Source organism: Pinus tabuliformis, chromosome 4_1, assembly GCF_031772625.1.
Source record: "Pinus tabuliformis cultivar Carrire ecotype Pingquan chromosome 4_1, CPIR1, whole genome shotgun sequence".
NCBI classification, from domain to species: Eukaryota; Viridiplantae; Streptophyta; class Pinopsida; order Pinales; family Pinaceae; genus Pinus; species Pinus tabuliformis.
This window is the reverse complement of record NC_142303.1, coordinates 826649398-826667377: the sequence shown is the minus strand read 5'-3', so window position 1 is coordinate 826667377 and position 17980 is coordinate 826649398. Positions and strand designations below refer to the sequence as shown.

The following is a 17980-nucleotide window of genomic DNA, read 5'->3' as shown; positions in this document are numbered from 1 at the left end:
AGACCCGAGAGAAGAATAAACCATTTTTGAAGACCTTTAAAGTTCGAAAGGACAGAGAAGGCAGGATTTAGCAATGATGATTGTGTTTTCTATTTAAAATAGAAATACACATTGTTTTCAACAGAGGTCCACCACAAGAGCAGCGTTGTTCTGCTATAACAAAAACATGCCTTGTTAAATCATTGGAAGGGGCACAACATGTTGCAACCCGAATCAAACAAGATCAGGGAGCATCAACAGCACAAACAACGCAACAGCCACCCCAACAAACATTATGGAGCATCTCTGGCATAGGAAAACTCCCAGACAACACAACAGACTATCCAAAATATCTAAATGTGGTTATTCCTCTGTCAGAAGGGGAAAAACCTCCAAGCCATGCTTGTCTTCAGGGAATCAAACAATTAAACAAGACACAGTGATTGATTAAGACCTCTCAAGCCTTAGAAGGCTGAGTAGCATTGTAAACAGGATATAAATAGCTAAAACAAAGATGTAATAAGGGTTCAACTATTGGAGATTATTCCTCCTCTGTTCATTCAAGCTTCTCATTTTCATTCTAGAAATATAAGCTTCTTTTGCCATTATATGTTTAATGTCCATTCTCTTTGTTGTTCTATGCTTGCACTTGAACAATTTGTTCATGTTTTCTGTGTGTCTAAGGCCAGATAACTGTCATCTTATCTCTTCTTTGATATATTAGATTTTCAAGCTTCTTTGTTGCCTGTAACTAGCCATCCATATGTGTTCATATATACATCTGCCAGTACAGTCAGTATTCTCTTTTGCTCCCTAAAGCTAGCTATTTATGTATGTTTATATATGCAATCTGTTGGTACAATCAGTATTCCCCATCTATCCATTGAATTTACAACTTATTGAGCATTAGTGGTCTAAAGCCTTGTATTGGTGAGAGTGTTCATGCATGCATTATGTGAAAAAAGAGCTGAAAAGGTTATCTTACTTGATCCAACCATCATTTATTCCAATAGTTCAGAGAACAATATTGAAGATTATATGTTACCAGGCATCTCCAAGCTACAACCTAGGAGAGTTTCTTGGAGTGATAACAGGTCCGACTAGAGCTTGACTCGTACTTCGACAAGTTGATGCACATTGCCACCAGCCTAGACTTGCCCATCAGTGTAGACGTCATGCACAAGTATGTAGCTAGTCTAGCCACATTGAAAACAATGATGTGCATGCTTTCAGACGAGTTGGACAGAGGAGCCTGAGCAGTCTACCCAGATGCTATGGAGGCAAGAGTTAGGTTTCATATGGATGTCACCGCGGAGAACATGGACACCATCAAGGACTACCAATCTTGGCATCAATATGTTACTGTTGATCAGCATGAATATGTTGAGGAGTTGGACTTCCATGGTTATCTAAGTCAGAGTGATGTCTAGCATGGTTTTCTGAAGCCATCTTGTTCACATGGGTACATGTGCATTGTAATTTTACGTCATGTCAAGTGTAAGTCAAGTGTCATTAGTTGGATGTAATAGTCATAGAGTAGGCGAAGAGTCATGAGGGTAGTTGAACTGTCACAAAGGGGAATGCCAAGGGTCACCCCACCCTTTGCTATAAACAGTCCCCCATAACTCATTGCAGAGGATTTTGGTCAGCCAAGCTTCCGATAAGACTATCTTGGAGAGAGCTTGGATAATATTGTAACACGCCTTGGCTTCTCCACTGCATGGAGCTAGTACATCTCTTTGGAGGAGCAGGTGGATGTGGCTATAACGTTCCACTATTGGAGCTAGTGGTTGGACATGGATGTATTGTATGAATGGAACTTACACTTATTTATATAATAAGAGCCATCACGTTTCATGCATATGTTGTATTATATTCCAGCTATCTTGTTTACTCTAAATGGCATATGTATTTTCTTTCTTACGCATGCATGTATGGACTATTCTGTATGAGTATGTATGAATCTTTTTGAAATGTGTTGTTGATTTAACCATCACTTTGGATTTCCAGCTAACTTGCTTTCCAGCTTGTGATGTATCTTCGCTCGTGTGTTCCCTTCCCATCCAAGTACTATTATAGGTTGCCAAGGGGCACACTCATCTCAACCCACTTGTGTTAGAACCTCTTATGCACCTTCCTTGACTCATTGCAGCTGTCACACCCTTGCTACCAACAGAGTTATCTTACTGGCCTCTGTGTGAAATCGCGGTCAATGAATTATCATACAACCCACTGCTAGGACTCCTACACCAAATGGTCTGAGGTCTAATTGGGACTTCTTATCGAGGATATCCCCTTGACATGTTGGCGGGTCCATCACGGTCAAAAAACCCTGAAAGACAAATAGAATGTGACATATAGAAGGCATAGATATAAGATCAAGGAAAGATAATTTCATATTGATCCAGAACCAGAATCTCCCAGGAATAAATAAGAAGATATTAATACCAAACACATGGAGGAACAATATAGAGGGGAGGAAGAATTTTGGAGCCTTCTAAAGGGTCTAAATGATTTGGAAAAGGGCCAAAGGGATATAGTGGATGAAATGAGGAAACAAAATCACAACAAGGGTATAAAAGGAGACTCAAATGATGGTGAAGGGGTAGGAACATCCCAGAATATTGTTACAACTAATAACGAGAGTCATCCTGATATTTACAGTGGGCTACCTCAATCTACTATGCCCAATCTTTTTCCTTCCAATACAATAGGATCGGTAGTTCAAGATGATACTCCATTACGAGACTATTTTCAGGAGTATAAGTCAATGGGGATTGATTTCCAAGTTGCAATAATCTTCAAATGTTTTTGATATATGAAAAGCAACAAAAAAAATAAGGGTTTTATTGGAGCACCCACAGAAAGCACAAAGTTGCAGCACACTATTGGGAAGTTGACTCAACTAAACTTTTATGGCTCTACTAGAAGCATGATGAGAGCATGAACCCAATGGTAGATATGAGTGTTATTAAATGAGCCACTCTACACCTAGAAGGAGAAGTACATGACTGGTGGTACCATGGATTATCTACCTTGGGATATATGAGTGTGACCTCTTATTAGGACTTCACATCATGAGGGTGATAAATCAATTTAACCGAAAGGATCCTGAGATATATTTTCAGGAATTGAAACAATTGAGACAAACAGGTGGTTTGGATGCATTCATACCAAAGTTCCAGAGATTGGTTATGATGATGAAATACATTTAAACTATCCAGTTAATCATGCTCTTCGTAGAGGGGTTATTTGAGTGTCTATGTGGATGGGTTTTGGAAAACAAATGTACTGCCTTATAGGAGGTGGTCAGCAAAGCATGGGACATGAATAATGTAGTACCCAATATCAGGGTTCCTCCCACAACAACATTTCCACTAAAGGGTAAAGATATCAAAAAACATCAAAGGTAGTGGACATGGCAAGACAAGTTGGATAAAAAAAAACAAGAGATATCTTAGGAGGAGGAAGCTATGTTTCACTTGTCAGGAGTCGTAGGGAACTAGGACACCATTGTGCCAAAAAGTGGAAGGCTCACTACATCAAGGTGTTCTCTAAAAGTGAAGAAGAGGAGGGTTAGTATGAGTAGTCACGGGAGGATGAGTAGCCCAAAGATGGAGCTAGGGGCAACATTATTGTTTCACTCATAGGGATTCCTTGTTTCCACATGCTCAATATTAGAGGCACAATATAGGGGCATATGATAACAATTTTGCTTAACGATGGGGCTAGTAATAATTTTATAGATGTTGACTATGTGTCCATAAGAGGGTTAGCCACCAAGGAATTCAAGGGGTTTTCAGTGGCCCTTCCAGCGAACAAGTTTTTGCAATGCACCATAATGATCCCCAAGATGAGCTTGACGATGGGGAATTACACCAACAAAGATGAATTCTTTGTAGTGAATGTCTCCAACACTAATGTAGTATTGGGATTCCAGTGTCTCTATTCTATAGGGCATTACACCATTGATTAAAAATCAATGGAGATGGAGTTCATAGGACTGGATGACAAGAAAGTGGTGTTGACAGGCATGGACACATATCCACCACAAGTAGTATCATCTAACAATATGGAGGCGAATATGAACTATGGCCACATTGAATTGGCAATAGAGTGCTAGATTTCAAATAAAAGAGCAAAAATTCAACCATGGAAGTATCCAACAAATATTATGGCTTTGTTAGAGAGGCATCAAAAGGTTTTGGGAGGTATTCCCCCAAGCATACCTCTTGATAGAGGTTTTGAGCATATTATTGAGATGGGGGAGTGGGTCCAGGAAGTCATCACCACTATGTACAAGAATCCCAAGACATACGAAGACAATATTGAGAGAGTGATACAAGCGTTTCTTGCACTTGGACACATTGGGCCTATTTCAACCACATTCATCTCTTTAGTGGCTTTGGTGAAGAAGAAGGACATGACCTTATGGATGTGAATTGATTATAGGGCCTTAAATAAGAAAACCATCAAGAATAGGCCCTCAATCCCCGGTATTGATGAGTTAATGGATGAGATGAAGAGGGAAAAGTATTTCTCAAAGATAGATCTTTTTTCTAGATACCATCAAATCCGAGTTAGAGAGAAGGACATTCCAAAGACTGCTTCCAGATACCATCTATGGACATTATCAGGTTTTGTTATGCCCTTTGAGCTAATGAATGCACTTGTTACCTTTCAATATTATATGAATCATGTTTTTAATAAGAAACTACATAAATTTGTTTCGGTTTTCTTTAATGATATTTTGGTGAATAAAAGGACCTTGAAGGAGAATTTGCAACACTTGGAGGAGGTGTTGAGGACTCTATAGGCGTAGAAATTTTATGCAAAGATATCCAAGTGTGATTTCATATTGACATAAATGCTCTATTTAGGATGTCGTGTGATTGGAGGAGAAGAGGTGCAAGTACACTAGGAGAAGATTTGACCCATCATAGAATGGCCAACTCCCAAAAACATGATGACGTTGAAGATATTTTTGGGCATTTTCACATACTATAGGTGGGTTGTCAATGAATTCTCTCAACTGGTAGCACCTCTCATATATCTCACCAATAAAGAGGCATTTTTTTGGACGAATGAAACATAAGGAGCCTTTGAGTCGCTTAAGTAGGTCATGAGTTCATGCCCTACATTAGCATTACCAGATTTTACACATCCATTTGTTCTATATTGTGATGCCTCAAGAGAAGGCATTGGAGTAGTCTTGATGTAGAATGGCCACCCCATTACATATGAGAGTAGGAAAATAAAGGATTATGAGAGCCATTACTCCATATATGATAAGAAGATGCTAGATATTATGCATGCCTTGGCCAATTTTAGGCCATACTTGGTGGGAAACAGATTCAAGTTCAAGATAGATCATAACAACCTCAAATTTTTCCTAGACCAAAAGGAGTTGAATGATAGGAAGTAAAAGTGGGTTAATAAGATATATCCCTAATATTTCGCGATTGATTATGTCAAGGGGAAGAATAATGTGGTTGTATATGATCTAACTAGGAGGCCAATGACATTTTCCTTCATGAGTACTTTGACAGATTGGATATTTCATATTTTAGTGGAGTATTCAAAGAATAAGATGGCTTATGGGATTTTGGATGGGTAGTTACAGGATGACATGTACAGAGTATTCAATGACATCATTTATTATAAGGAAAAGATCTACTTGGTGTCAAAGTCACAATTGAAGGAGAATATTATATAGGAAGCACATGATTCTTCATTGACAGGGAATCCAAACTGCCTTAAGACTTACAAAAAAAAGTGATTAAAACTAGCTAGTATGCACAGACATAGATCCATCTCTACAGTAACTCTTTAAAAAAAATTGAATTTAATATAATTTAAAAAAATAGAATAAGTTATATACATATATATTGTTGTATGTGATGAGGCCCATCAATGGGTAAATTATATGGACCTTAATACAACTCTCTAGCCTACTAAAACCAACTTTTATAATCATTCTTTACATGTTTTGTTATATTTTTCTTAATGACAAGGGTAAAGATGAGATGTCATGTCTAGTGGTCTAATGTGCATTAATTGCAGGTTTTGGAGAAAATTTTGGCTAATTAAAGTGCAGGAACTCGAAGGAGACAAGCAAGAGGGATTTTAGGAGATGGGATCTCCCTCCTTAACTCCTCACTCACTCGAAGATTCCTCCATCAAATCTCATCAGCTCAGAGTTGCAAGCAACTGAGCCATTAAGATCATTGGCAGCCAAGCCAGTGATAGTTGAAGATCATTTGATCTTGATATGGGAGCCAAGCATCCATAAATTTAAGGAATTTGTTGGTAACTTTAGTTGCATAAATAAGAAGGCCTAGAGCCTCATTAGGATTCATTTTTTTTTTCATTGTAGCCAAGAAGCATTTTCGAGTTGAAACATTGTGACTGATCACTCTTGTGTATTTTTGATATTTTAATGAAAATGAGAAGCATTCCCTTGATCCAGCACTGAGTTGACTCAGAGGGTTGAAGCTCTTGCGTTAGGGCCCAACCCTAACAACATAGGTTCCTATTTTTGTAGATGTATGCTTAGATTACATTCATAGTTAGCTTCTGAACTGATTTTGGTGTTGTTAGTTTGCAAATATTGGTATGATTAATTAGTTTTCTTCCATTTTTGGATAGTTAGAATAGTGGTATCATAGTGACAGAAGACATTTCAGAAAATCTGGTGATAGTGGTTTTCACCTCATCTCTCTCTTTTGGGATCATGACTTGAGGGACACTTTCATATAGCCCAAAAACAAAATTCTTGCTTTGCTGCATAATCTAGGGTTTCTTGATGAGTAGGTCATTATCTTTAAGTTTCTTAGGATAAGTTGCAATTGTCATTTATGATCTCTTAGGTCTTGTATTTATTTCAAAGCACTTCCATTCATGCACTTAGCCATTAGATGGTAATAGATCTGTTTTCTTCCATTTAATAAATCTTTCCTATGTATAGATGAATTTGTGTATAGATGTAGACAAGAATGTGTGTTGTTGCAGGAGCTTCTACATTGCAAGGATACCTCATCTCGTTTGCCTCATCCAAGCCTTATCCACCCATGTCACCAAAATCCACTAAAATCTCAATCCGAATTCTTGTTTTATAAGCAAAAATCGCCATTTCCATTGAGCAAATCCAACCATCTTGAAGAACTTGATTAAGCTCTGGATAGTGTTCACCCCCTCCATGCCTTATTCTCCCATTCTCTACCTTTCCCAAACGTCATTCCACCTTCTAAACTGCTTCCTAAGCTTTCTATCTTTTCTTGTAGTAAAACAGGGGATCCTGTAGGAGAACTAGGACATCCTGTAGTTTCCCTGTGGGAAATCCTGTAGCAGCCTACTTTGAGCCTGAATTAACAAAATCATCACTAAAGCTAGGATTAGGCCTCTACTTGACCTCCATACCATTAAGCCTATTCTAACCCTCTTCCTCCATACCGGTCTCCCCTCCCAAAGAACAAGTGAAGATTAACATTTGCATTCTTAAAATGAACAGATAAAGAAAATAGTTCTTTTATTTCTTAATTAGCACATGCATGCAACAGTTGATATTCCCTATATCAGATTCCATGCTCAGTAGTTTGAATCATCACATGTGATAAATAGGGTTATGCTAGGTTTATTTTGCAAGAAAAATGTGTCAATGAATAGATAGAGGATTTCATGTTACTTTACAATTATCTTCCAATTCAGTCTTTCATTCTTTAAAATAGGCATCATTTCTTTTCATTCATTTAGGATAATTGTCCCTTCTCCAATTGGTAGTCAGACTTATTCTAGTCAATACAAGACTGGTTTGAGAAACCCTAGTGGTCTATCGCCCTAGTTGAACAGTGACAAGAGTAGACCATTACATATATTTGTGTATACAACACTATCACCTCCAAGTTTGTACGAACCTTGGGTTGATGAAATAAAGCTGGTAGCCCTAGGAGTTGTAGCATTCTTTCTGCCATACTACCGCTCATCAATATGTTGCAAAGGGAAAGTAAGGAGTGGTATCTTGGACTTTGTAGGTAAGGAATTCCTCTGTTAAACCTGTTACTATGATGTTTTGGGACCTTTTTGAGTTCCGAACCTTGGTTGTTTCTATTATTCCAATGTTTTAGGAGCTTGTGAGTTCAAACCTTGGTCATTTTGGGGCATAGTGTATTTATTTGTTATTATCCAAGTTATTATAATGTTTTCATATTTTATTCTTGAACCTTGGCAATTTTTGTTATTCTTATGTTTTTGTATCTTTCGAGTTCGAAACTTTATGTTTTTTGATCTTTTGAGTTTCGAACCTTGGTTGTTTCAAGGCATAGTATATTTATTTATTATTGTTGTTTTAAATTTGAAGGGTAGAGTGTAGTGTTTCATTCTCCATGTTGAATTTTTCTTAGGTCAGGAAATATTTTGTGTCGTTATGTTTATGTTTTTGATTCCTTTAGAGAATGTTTTATTTTCATATAATGTCATCGAAATTCACCTAGAAGAGTCTATATCCTATATTTAAAACACTTGAAAATATGGAATATGAATTTGAAACTCAACAACTTAATGGTTAGCACATTGGTTTGGCTAGTGTGCTCTATTTTTCCATTCAACTTTTCATTGATTTTCTCCAGGATTTCCCTCTTGAAGCTTGGACTCATTTTAGGATATTTGGAAAGAATTTATATGACATGTAAAGTTTTTATTTGTATGAAAAAAGGAAATTTATTTCTTCTCTCCATGGAAAAAAAACATGTTTAGGGTTTATCTTACAAATGAAAGAGAACGCTTGTTTTTGCTTTAAGTTATAGAGAAATTTCCCTAGTCGGGAAGAGATCAAATGTATGCTATGTCTCCTCGATCATAGAAATTCAAGGATACATTGATGTAACCATTTCCAAATGTTTCATTTCCTTGATAATTAGTGGTAAGGGACTTAGTATTATGACATGTGAAGCTCATGTTAGATACAAAAGTATTATAGAAGTAACCATGGCTAAAAAAATTTGATATGTACTTCTATAGTAATAATTAGTACCGAATCCTATTTTCCTATTATAGAGGATGTTGGAAAATTCCTTCATTGCTAAATAAGTCTAATAAAATTGATCATGTGATTTTCTGTTATCACCTTACTGTATCAATTAACAATGTGTGTTTTCTTATTTCAAATAACTTCAACTAGTTTTCTAATCCATTTTCATAAGCTACATATTGAAACTACATCATCTATACTTTGGGAATAGATTATTTTATATCCTTGAATTAGAAAACAATATAACTTAATTTACACATAAAGGACACAATTAGTTAATATTTTATTTATTTAATAATATAAATTATTCTTTCTTGGTCATATCAAAGACTATTTTGGCCTTATAAATATACTTTTATATATTAAATTCAAAATAGATATTAAATGAAATAACTATCATTAGATTTGAAATAATAATGATATTAAAAATCCACTTTGAATTTTTAATTTGGTAAACTATAATGCACATTTACAAGTATATTCATTGCTTTGAACTAATTATTCAATCTCAACATGCCTCAATGAATCCATCATTAATATAATCTCATATTCCTAAAAGTGATAAAAGGCAAGCTTGTAGGGAAATATACATCTATGCCATATGCACTTATTTTCTGCAATTGCATAATATATACATGGTAAATAGACCAAGAATTTACTCAGCAATTTTTCCTTTAGCGTATAATTAATGAACATTAACATATATAATATTCTTTATGTTCATATGTACATTTGAAAGACCCAATCCAAATTTTTACCAATATTCTCTTACAAAAACAACTAAGAAATGACCTATATCTCATATTACTTGGAAATGAACATAATATTATTTATGAATCATATTCAATGTATCTTTTCTGAGATATAGATGAACCATTTAACACACTTATGTTATCTTTAAACAACTTATTGATCTCCCTTTGACTTCCTTTTTCACCTCCGTCAATAGTATGCTAACACAAATATGGTTAAAAATAAATATGTAAAAATATATTATCATGAACAACAAAATTGAATAACTATATATATATTAAATTGAGAAAAAATAAAACCCCAATTTCATTTTCAACTAACACATATATAAGTTAATCTATTTTCCACTTTTTCAACCCATCATATTACATCTTAAAGTGATTTTTTATATGCGAAAGATATTAAATAATATTTTTAAATCTCTAAATATTGTAATCAAAGTCTATAAATGTAGAATCATCTCATGTCTAACTATAAACTAGAAATTTATTTTTTATATACCAACATATATTCATCTTAATCTAGCATCTATCAAGTTCCTAGAGAGATTAGATCACTTGAGGTGTAAACTTCTTTTATAGTGCAAAACTTGAAAAATGTTTTGCACCTAAAAATATTTTATCTCACTTGAAGTGAAAACCTCTTTTATAGTGCAAAACTTGAAAAAACTTTTGCACCTATACATTTTTAGGCCATAAGGCATTTCCCTTTTAGAACCACTCCCCCAGTTGCCACTATGTATCATTATATATCATTGGATCGAATGTCAAACGATTGAACGATTTTGGGCCATTGGATTCCACCACCAACTCTTCACTCTCAACTCAACTCTTTGATTTACGATTTACTCCATCTGATGTGAATTCTGTTAAGAAGGTCTACCACATTCCCGGGTTTATACCTACTTCCTTTTAATCCCTTTCAGCCATGTTCATAATGGAAGGGACATATTTCGTTTTGAGCATGGATGGAATGGTTGATGCTATTATCATTTTACTCCAAAAATCTTAAGTCTTTAGCTTCATCCTTTAGGGTCTATTCTCTTGCTAAGAAAGGGAATATTTTGTTTAAATTTCACTCCTTCTTAAATCTTGTTTCTTGGATTTTCTTTAGATATAAATGTTTGCGATCTTACTTCCTTTTGGACTTTTCTTCACATGAGTGGATGAGGGTCTTTCCCTACCTAGAAATTTCGCAGGTATAACTTGCAAACCCTGTTGTGGTTAATCATGAATTTATTTTTATTGATGTAACTTCAATGTTTTCTTCTCGTTGTATGTTGGATTGATGGTAGCTTCAACTCCTTCTGTGCGGATTCACATAGAAAACTCAGGTTCTTGAATTCAGTTAACTATATTTCTTGAGCTCCCAGTTAGAGTTTTAGGATTCTTTAGTGGGGAAGATGATTTTTAAAATATTAATAAAAAATCCCTAAGTTACTACAATGTTTCTTGGTTGCTACAGTTCTCCTTAATTACTATAATGCTTTATCTACTTTTGGACTTTTCTTGATAGGATTAGATGAGGGTCTTGCCCTACCTGGAAATTTTGCAAGTATAATTGGAAAACCCTGTTGTGGTTAATTATGAATTTCTTTTAGTGATGTAACTTCAATGTTTTCTTATGGCTACATGTTGGATCATTGGTAGATTCAACTCCTTCTATGTGGTTTATTCCACATAGAAAAACTAGGTTCTCAAATTTAGTTAACTATACTTCTTGAGCTTCGAGTTAGGGTTTCAGAATTCTTTAGTGGGGAAGCCAATTTTTAAAACATTAATATAAAAAACCCTAAGTTACTACAATGCTTCTTGGTTTATATAGTTATCCTTAATTACTATAATCTCTTAAATTGTCTTTGAGTGGGTGGTTCAATTGCATGAGCTGAGGAGATGTCATGGTTGATATATTCATTTTCAGCATACTTATACAACTCAAGGATGTTTATATTATACGATCAATTTATGCATTACATTATGTAATTGTGGATTTTTATGTGTGTCTAGGATTCGTTGCAAGTTGATTATTATGTTTTTGTTCTAATGTCGTATTTTTTTGGTTATTATCGATTACAAGATTTACGTTTGGAGCATTTTCTTCTCTTTGAGTGATTCAAGTCTCCCTTTATTTACGGGCACAAGCATCTGTGTGGTCAATTTTTGGGAGTTAAACCTCTGTTGATTTTTATTTAATTGGTGTAATAATGAGTGATCATCATAGCGCTACCTCTGATAGGTTATGGCATACATCCCTGTAAATAAAACAATTAAGAAGTTTGTGAATCAACGTACCTTCTTTTTTTCTCACTTCGACCCTCAAGTCTACTAAATTTTTTAAGTGAGAACCCATATTATGGATGCATACACAGAGTTAGGTAATTTTGGTTTGCCACTGTCCAAGCCTAGTGGCATGTTTTTTTTCTTCTTAGTTTCGAATTTTCTTTGAGCTTCGGTTTGGGGTAAATGTAGACTGGCTTTTTAGGTAGTCGTGATACAAGTTAGCTACTCCATAATTAATGTCTATCTATTTTTCATACTCTTATGCCTTTATACTCATCTGGACTTTAATCTAATTCTATTTTATTTCTCTCAAAAATAAGCTTGCTTACTTCTGCAAGGCCTCATCAGCTTCAAGTCCTTCATAGAGTGTTGCATATCGAAATTTTAAGTGATTAATTCCTCATGCAATGAATTTGACTAGAGGGAAATATGGTGGCCTAGAAAAAAGTAGCCATCTATATTTGGAGAAAGTGAAAAATCTATGGGAGAGATGTCCTAAACCAATAAAGTTCTTTCTGTGGGATAGGGCCTACAAAAAAAAAAATGCACCGCATATTCAAGCTCACATTTGAGGTGGAAAAGCGATTGTTCATTCTTGTCCTGTTTGTGGCATCTCTACTTGAGATGGTTTACTTTGGATGAAAAAATAAGGAGTTTCTTATACATATTGGCATGTTAAGTGGCATTTTTCTTGTAGGAATTTTGAAGGAAACCACAATCAAAATATCATAGAATCTTAATGTGATCTCATTAAACAAGTATGATTCTCCTTATTATGTGACTATATTATATATACTGAGAGTTTATCCTTTTGTTTTATTGCCTTTTTGTTTCTGGTTTTAGGTTATTCATATCAGGTCATGGATGACAAAAAGGAGGGCTTTCATGGCATATTATTATAATATGGGCCTTTTCTACATTAATCAAGTTTCCTGGGCCTTATTATACATATTTGGGATGTACATTTCTTCCACACTTCGTGAATGGTGAATTGTCCTGATCAACCTCATAGAGCCTGGATCAAGTCCATGCTAGTTGATACTTATGCACAAATCCTGAGCACCAACTGATAGCGACTGACAAGATTTGCAGAAAATGACATGGGTTTTGTTGTCACTTCGAGGGACAGCCTCGAATTGCTTACATGACTAGTGCCTGGAACATTTAGATTTTGTGTGTCTCATATGATTCTTATGAAGATGGAGACACCACATATACTTTTGTACATATGTCTTCATATATATATTAAACATTATGGGTTGGTTCATTCACCTAAAGGCATAAGCCATGTATTTCTGGTACTTTTTCACATATACAACTCATAGAAATATATGTATAAACTAGTGGAGGTTGAGTAGTTCAAGGACCTAGAGTTTAATAAGCTTTGGTAGAGAAATGAGAGAAGATAAGGAGATAGAATAACTCATCACAAAGAGCTTGATGTGTCAAGAATTCTACACCCATCACATAGAGCTTGAAGCATCAAGAATTCTACACTTATCTGAGTTATAAGTAGACATAATGGATGAAAGTGGATTGGGTGTGATGATTCATGGATCGCGAGTTTAAAGATATAATCTCAAAGAGCCATACAAGCACATGCATTAACAAGTAAATACAAATGAATCTGCAAGAACATATGAAACATTTCTAGCAGCTATGATTACCTGAAATCAGAGAGGAAACATGAGCATAATCGAATTTAAACAAGGGGGTAACATACTGTAGTACTCGAAGGAGGAATCACCAGCATTTCCTTAATATTATGAAAGACGCATATCATAAAGTCATATAGTCTTGAAAATGAACTGTAGTTCTTTCTTTAGGATTCTGAACATGTGTGAAGTGTTACTTCCCAGTATTTATCTGGAGAGGGGAGCATTGAATAGTAATTACAACAAAATATCTCATCCGAGCCTCAGCTGTTAGATCAACTAGTTGTCTCGACCTGGGATGGATCAGTGGCCCAAAAATGACATCAAAAGATTAATTGCTTCATTAAATGACGACACATTAGAGGATAACAAAATGATTCAACAATCAGATGAAAACACCAACAAAATATATTCATGCCCATCCATGGGATCACCTTTGCTTCGGGTTGTTGCTTGCCCACGGTCTGGCCTCCTGTGTCACTCAGTCGATTCCCATCGCTTCTGCTTTACTTCTCAAATCATTCATTCTTCAAAGTTGGGAGTGGTTGACTGTCAATTTCATGAAATAGTATAGAAGCAGAGGTCGCCTAGGCGATACTTCATCTTGCCTCTGCATGGAGCACCATGCTGGGTCATCAAGTCCTCCCGAGCTTCCATGTATTCATTTACTCTGTCAGTGTCGACCCCGATTTCATGTCACAAGGGGCTTTACAGGGTCAGCCCATGCCGATTTTTGAATTCTCCATCTCCTTTCTTAAATGCCTCAGCTACCAACCCACAATGCCTTTAAAGTTCTACATTACCTCGTTGTGGAGCTATCACATTGGGATTTCCCATTAAAATTCCTTATGGGACGAGGCATTTTGATCCACTTTAGCCCCTTTTGCTTCATGTGACCAGGGGCTATGACCAGGCGCTTAGTCCTTGGGCGCTTGGGACTTTGGACTCCCCTCTGGGGTCCTTTTCCTTTATTTAATGGAATCCTGCTTATCATTGATTTCTCATGTTCGCCTTTGGTGCCTCCTCCCCAACATTGCGATCTCCAATGCGTGATGTGGTTTGGCCCACTTGGAAAAATGATAAGGGAGGGTCTGCGCCCTCTATATCTTGCAACCACCGAACACCGATTGGGACCACCAGGGATATTGCAATTGCAGGGACATTGAAATCGATGATTTCATAGCATCATCTTTGTTTGTACCCTTTGATACTTGCGATCGTTCATATGCGGGATCGTCTGACCTGCTTAGCTCTTGGTTCTTCGCTCTCCCTGTGACCACTAGCTAGCCCCTTATCGGAGCCCCTTTCTCAGCAGATCACAATTGGGGTTTTAACCTTAATGTAATAACATGCCTCAACCTGCAAATGTTGATTTGCAATCTCCGATGTAACGTCATCCTCTGCCACGTGTCACGTTGTGAGTGATGACACATGTCACTTGAATATGCCCCCATAGGACCCCTAAAAATGTCAGATTAGCATGCCACATGTCCTCCATACTGCCACGTCATGATGACATCAGCTGCCACATGGCCCCATTGGGACCAATAGTATTCCACCACATGGCCCCTTGGAGGAGAGAGAAAAGGTCCGCCTTCCCCTGGTTTTTCATTGATTTCCATTGTTAAAAAAATTTCGGCCCTCCTAGTGATTTTATACTATATCATAACTTTTCCATTTCGCAACATTGTTAGAGTTGTTACCCTACTCGCATGCCAATTCGTCGATCATCGATGTGCAAAGCCTTAGACCCTTTCGACATGAGATTTTCGATATCGGTGATCACTCCATGCAAGTTGGATCTGACCTCACCAACATCGGTGATCGCTAATCGCTGATATACATTGTACCCTAGACCTCTGACATTAGAGATCGCCAATATCTGGGATTGCTAGAACCTCTGATCTCCGATATCGATGATCGTTGATCGCTGGTTTTCTCTTTGCTTTGCTTTCCTCATTGCTCCCACGGACCTCCAATATGCGTTTTGAGATATGCTCCCATACCTCGGATAAGCTCTTCTTCTTTATTTCAAAGGCCACAAAACCTTCAAACTTCAATAGGCCATATCTTCTGATTCTAGGGTCCATTTGAGGAGTTCCATATATTGTCGGAAAGATTTTCCAAGCATTATCCAATGGAGAGGGACCGATTTATCTTTGAAAGCTTTTGTGGCTTGCAAGATGGCTTCAAACTTTACTGCTCTTTTTCAGTTTGGAAAACTAAAAACACATTTGGTAGTGAGTGACAAGATTGGCTCCACCTGAGGGTGGGGTATTGGATTGCAATGCATCGAGAACTTGTAGTCTGTGAACTTCTGTTCTTTTTTTGGCATGGAGTCTTTTTAAACAGGTGAAAATTTTGAAAGTGGAACTTTAAACAGAAAAATGGAAATTTCATATGATAATTACAACACACATATCGGTATTTACAATGAGTGTAAGACAGGTACCTTTAATTCTGGAAATAGAGTTTGAGGAATTGACCATTTATTGGTAGCTCTAATGATTCACCTTCTCAATTTTCGAGCAGGTACGTATTATTTCCTTTCTCTTCTGAAATTTTGAAAGAGTCGAACCAAAGTGAATCAAATTTTCCGTGTTTATCTTTTTCTTCCCATCGGAGAACTAAATCCCCTGGTTAAAGAGGTCGATCCTTGGCCTTTTTTTCAAACAAGGATTTCATCTTCTATTGGTAATTTTCTAATTTAGTCCCCACCTGTTCCCTATTTTCATGAAGCTCAAACAGTTGGTTTATCCTTCGTGTCAAAGCACTCAACTCCATCTCAGCTTCTTGTAGTAACTTCACCACTACCATTACTAATTAGATTGGGAAGACTTCAGCCTTACCATACACTAGCTCGAAAGGTGATTTTCAAGTGGAACGTTTAGGAGTCACTCGGTTGGCCCAGAGGGAAAACTTCAATTGGGTGTCCCAATTTCTTTGATTCTCGGTGATGGTCTTCTTCAGCTCTCTCACCACAGTTTTGTTTGAGCAATGAGGACTCAGCTAAACCATTTCCTTGAGGATAGTAGGTAGTGGAGTGCCTGATGATGATATTAAACTTCTAACAAAAGCTGTTGAATTTTGTAGATTTGAAGACTTGAGCATTGTCAGTGATAATTTTGATAGTACAACCAAAACTAGCTAATATGTTCTCCTCCATAAACTTGATTACCATTGAATCTATAGCATTTATTGTTTGGATGGCCTCTACCCATTTGGTGAAATAATCTGTGGTCGTTAATATCCACTTATGTTGGCCACTAGAAGGTGGGTTTATCTCTCCTATGAATTATAGTCCCCACTGTCTAAAAGGTTCTTGCACATGCACTAGGATCAGGGGAAGAGGAGAAAATTTTTGTCTCTCAGCAAAGACTTGGCACTTTTGACATGACCTGACTTGGGAATGAACATTTCCAAACAATGTAGGCCAGTAGAATCCTGCCTTGAGGATTTTGTGAGCTGTGGTCTTCCAGTTGTAATGACCTCCACAAACTCCTCCATGAAATTCCTCAATCACTTTATGAGTTTCGCCTTCTACCAAACATAACAGAAAAACTCCCACTGGGTCCTTCTAGTAGAGTTGACCATTGGATATGATATACTTTTGAGCTTGCAGTCTCAGGGTTCTGTACTTAGATTTATCCAGCCCTAGTGGGCACCTCAGGAATAAGAGATAATGGATGATATTCTTATACCAGGGTGATCCCTCATATTTAGCATAGATCTTTTGCTCTAATGTTTTAATCCCGTTCTACTAAACTTCTATTCTGCCTTCCTCTATTATCAGGTTTATCCCCAAAGCTTGGCAATTAGATTTTGATAAAATATTGGCCAACCCCTGGCCTTTTATGAGCTTAGTAGGCTTTATGTCTAACTCATATTCATGTATCTTTGCTATCCACCTACCCATTTTTCCTTCACTGTCTCCTTGCACAAGGATGTCCTTGACTGTTGTCATTGGGACAAATGCTATGATTTATGATTGTAGCACATACACTTGAAATGCCTTCAAAGCCTTGACTAGTGCATAGGCTTGTTTCTCCAAGATGTTATATTTCAGTTCAACATCCCTCAGGACTTGGCTGAAGAAGGCGATGGGTTGTTCATAACCATATTTATTATTCTGTAGTAGAACTGCGGCAATAATATGTGAAGAAGAAAAATAAAATATATAGAAAGGTGTTAAGTAGTCAGGGTTGACTAGTACCGGTGCTTCAACCAATGCTTCTTTAATTCTAGTAAAAGAATCTTGGGGGGTAGGGCTCCACTTGACTTCATTTTCC

The 17980-nt window shown here is 36.6% G+C and overlaps 1 pseudogene; it reads left to right on the top strand.

Annotated features, from left to right (window-relative positions):
- Positions 1-13036, top strand: part of LOC149178787 (uncharacterized) — a 38903-nt pseudogene extending 25867 nt beyond the window's left edge.
- Positions 13037-17980: the final 4944 nt, after the last annotated feature.